Consider the following 4,917-nt stretch of genomic DNA (forward strand, 5'->3'; position numbering starts at 1 on the left):
TGAAGTCAATGAGACAAAAGGGAATTCATAGAGAATACCACATTCTTAAGGAGATCTAGGTGTCCATATTGTAAGTATAGATATAATAATGGAGGAGTGTTCAGAGTTGGCTTGCAAGCCTGGGATAGATTGATCTGAGCACATGAGCTAAAGATGGCTTTGTTTGCTGAGACCTCTTGCACAAAATGGAATAATGATGTTCGTCTCCAGGGACATGTGCCTAGATCTGTGTATTCGTAACTCCCTGCTTTTAATTCACTGGAGCTCACATTAAAGGTAATATTCATACCCAATGCTAAAATCAATTAGCGCCAACTGTGTTTCTGGTCTGGGCAAACACTGAAAGCCATTAACCATGACCACAAATGTGCTACTCTCTTCATTAAATGATTAATTGTCATCATAGTGATATGATTATGCTGTACGTTGAGTAGTGCTAGAATTACAAACCCTGACTTGCTGTACTTGACAGGCGTCTGTCATGGTGATTAGTAGGCCACGGGCTAATCTACAATTTGCTGCTATTCAGAGGTTTTTAGCTCCAAATATGCTGCCTGTTCCTTCTTTTTTGGGTTCCTTTGCACATCCTTTCCACATACGAGATTCAGGGAGATGTTTTGCATGTAGAATGTAGGCATTCACGATCAAACAAGAATCGTATTCCGTATGATTTTCTTAGACCCAAAAGAGCATGTTATAATCAAGTGTGATTTGATTTATTTAGGAGTTTTTGGCACAGGTGTGTTTCACAAATACATTATTGAATGCAGGAGAAATGCTAAAGAATTAACACTGAAGGGTAACAGTTTAAAAAGGTAAAGCACTAGGGCGGGGGTGGCATTTTGAGAAGTTTTGAATATTGGCATATATTGAGACAATTGCACTGGGACAAATATTTTTGCTAACTTGGTCCTGTGAGTTCTTATTCGTCGTCACCTGCATGTGGTTTGTCTCTTACTGACAATCTCCTAACTTAGAATTGGCCCTTCATTCTTGTCGCTGCATCAGACATGTTGCTGAGTAGTTAAAATGAATTTTCCTCATTTGTCTCCAGCTGTTCTTGTCTATTGCTAGTAAGTTAGCCTTCCCTTTGATTTCATTGTAGAGTAGACCTTTCAAGATGAATGAAAGGTCTCCTTTCTGTCGACATGGGCAACCATTTGAGGACATGAGATCCCTACTGCTTATTGGTAATTCTGAATACATAGTTTAGGCAGTAGGAATAAAACGTACATTCAGACAACAAATGACATTATTGTTGATATATAAAAAGAGTAAACTACAGTTGTTTTATATAGGGCTAATCTCACATAATCAGATTACCTTCTAAAGCAAAGAAACAAATAAATAAGGTTTAATACAAGAAAAACAGTAAGGTGGCAGGAAAATTACTTGATACATGGAAAACAATGGTTAGTTGACCCTACTGAAGAATGCATGTGAATACAAATATAGCTATTTGATATTTACTCTTGCTTAATTTTTTGTGATATAAATTGCCTTACATGATTTGCATTTCACAAGCATCTAATTGCAAGATTACATACAATTGTTGTGTAAGTGGAATTTTTTTTTTTTTTCTTTTCTTTTTTTCGTTTACAATCCAGATGGTGCAGTTTTTTAAAATAAAAGATCATATGGTGAAAACTACAATGATTCCTACTTCTACATCTGGTTTATTTTAACTGGACCCTGGACAAAAACTTCAATGAAAGAGCACATCAACAATTCCACCAAAGGAGCGCTCTACAGACTAAAACATCTCAAGAAAATCAAACTGTTTATTAGCCCTTGTAGTTCAAACACTAGTCCTCTTGAAGCTTGACTATGGCAATGCCATCATTACTTTTACTCTGAAAACGTCACCTTGCACCCCAAATAGCAACTCTCAATGCAGCTGCCAAACTCCTTACAAGAATTAAACGGTATGGTCACATCTCACCTGCCCTCAAGAATCTCAATTGGCTTCCCATAGAAGGAAGATGCATCTTCAAGACAGTGTGTATCACACACAAAGGACCTTCATACAAAAAATCCTAAATACCTAGAAACTAAAATATCTAGAGCAGGAAGGTCTGGGCCCTGAGAAGCTTCAACTCACTTCTTATCATACCTCCAAATCTGTAGAAGAAAACATCCCAGGCACGGTCTTTCTCAGGAAATGCTCCTAGGATTCGAAACTCAATCCTTAAAGATCTCCATTGCAACCTCTCCTTTTCTTGCTTCAAACGGAACCTCAGATCTTTACTACTTCAAAATGCTCAAAAGCAGAACCATACTTCCCAATGATCCAACCGCATCTACAGGATCCTTTGATGTGGTTGCCTGACTCATTCAGCGTGTAAACTGTTGCTAAGGCCACTACCTTAATGTTGTACTCTATACTTTTTTGACCCTCGCATGTAGTTCGATTGAACTAATACACAAACCTGTAAAACACTTTGATACCTCCAGGTCTATCTAGTGCGATATAAAATGTATGAATAAATAAATAAAACTGGACAGAATGATTTTTAGGCTTCTTGAAAGAGCAGGGAATGCTTACCACTATCTCTAAGAGCAATAGTTTTGATAGATAGGACAAATTTAGGAATGCAAGGCAGGATTCAAGTGTATAATAAAAGATTCCCCTTACCAGAAGGTAAAAGTTATGGTTTCAAGGAAATAAGAACTTTCATTTATTAAAATTGCTGTGTCTTTTAAGACAGGGAACCTATAAAGATTTAACTCATGGTAATCTTTATTCTTACTCTGAAGCTAAGCAGAATTACCAAATATACTGCCAATGAAAATAATAAATTAATCTTGAATGGCATGTTCGTTATTATTGGGGAACAGCCATTACAACGCAACTTTTACAACGCACTTCTTTTACAACGCAACTATTACAACGCAAGTACCTTTACAACGCATGTTTTTACAACGCTTACCATTACAACGCAAGTGCTGTTACAACGCATGTTTTTATATCGTAATTTTATTTAAAAAATAATAATTTATGTTTATTTGAAAAAATATTAGATTGATAGACTAAATTTAGATGGAGTATATTTGAATTGTTTTAGAATTAATATTTTGTTTTTTAAAGGTAGAAATATTTTTATTAAAAACATTTATCAAGTTTAAAAAAGTTAAATAAATTAGTTAAGTATGTTTACATATAAAATATTATTTTTGAACATTTTTTAAAAAATTAATAATTTATAAATATATACAAATATATATTTAATTAGGATTATAAATGTAAAAAAGATAATAGTAAAAAATACAATGACAGTGTATTTATTGTTTCATAATATAATTTTATTTAAAAAATAATAAAATAATTTTTAAATATTTTATTGGAAGTAATACATATTTAACATAATTTCTTCACAAATGATTTATAATTTTAACATATATTACACTTTTAAATAATATTATCTTGGTAAAATAGTCCTTTTTTGATCTTTGTTGTTTTGCATGACGTCGTCACGTCAACGTCGACGCAAGCGGCCATTTTGAACAGCATCGATTGGAGGAAGTAGCTGGAAGCTGATCTGCGCACAGGTAGGAAACTTAAATATCTTTTATATTATGTAATATAAACATTGTGGATATAAATATTGTAACGTTAGGATAAGTAGAGGTTGCCAAAGTTAAATTTGATGTTTTTGTATAATTTGTAACATGTCTCCGATTATGTTAACTGAATATGCCTTTGTCGGGTCGCAATTATAGAAGCGTAAACGGATAACTTGTTTGAAATAGGTAAAAGTTTCATAATAGAAAATATTTTGAACGTAAATATTTATTTGAAAATAAAGAAATGTACAGTATTTATGAAATAAGTTGAAAATAAAAGATGACAGTATCGTAAAAAGTTATTTGGTTCTATCGAGGTATAAACATGCTGGTTTTTGTGTTGTTTACATTGATTGGTTAAAGTTAATTTCTAAATGGGCTGCTTAGAAAAAAATATTTCAGAAAGGAAATGAAAAGAAAATAAAAACTATTAGTTAGCGAGATTTAATCGAGTTAGGAAGTTTTGCTTTTCTAATGTGGTTTTTGAATTTCTGTTTGACATTTATTTGATTGAGAATTTAATATCATATAAATGTTTCTATTATTGATTTATTGATTTAGACACTGGAGTTTTCAAATTTGATGATTTAAAGTTTGAAAATATCATCTTATTAGTTAGCGAGATTTAATCGAGTTAGGAAGTTTTGCTTTTCTAATGTGGTTTTTGAATTTCTGTTTGACATTTATTTGATTGAGAATTTAATATCATATAAATGTTTCTATTACTGATTTATTGATTTAGACACTGGAGTTTTCGAATTAGATGATTTAAAGTTTGAAAATATCTTCTTAATAAAATTTTGATAATATTTTTAATTATACTTTGGAACCTTGATTTTCATCAATTGGAAGATAATTCCTTTAGATAAATTAGGTAACAAAAAACCAGCTGAATATATAGCAATAATACCCCAAATTTTTTTTTAAATTATTTAGTGCAAAGGTGGAATTAAAGAAAATAAATGTTACGTTCAAAATCCTTTCTGGAAGTTTAAAAAAAAAAAAATGATATTGAAATAGTTATTTGTTATATTTTTGATGTTTTATAAAATTAGTAATAATTTTTTCTATTTTTAAAAGAAAAGATTATGTAAATTATTTCCAAATTATTTATTGTTGGGAATAAAAAATATTTTTTTTTTGTAGAAAAAAAATATAATGGTTTGCTGACCCGATTGTAATTAAAAAAAAATTCTTTAAAAAAAAAAGCCAATTTCATAAAAAAAATTATTTAGGTAAAGGCAGGCAAGTAAGGTGGGTGTATGTGTTTAAAAATGTAATATGTTAGCAACATTTTCCAGGTAGTCTACTGCCACACTCAACGAAAACTGTTGAAGTATTGCCAATAGTCTC

Source organism: Lissotriton helveticus, chromosome 6 (genome assembly GCF_964261635.1).
Source record: "Lissotriton helveticus chromosome 6, aLisHel1.1, whole genome shotgun sequence".
Taxonomy (NCBI): domain Eukaryota; kingdom Metazoa; phylum Chordata; class Amphibia; order Caudata; family Salamandridae; genus Lissotriton; species Lissotriton helveticus.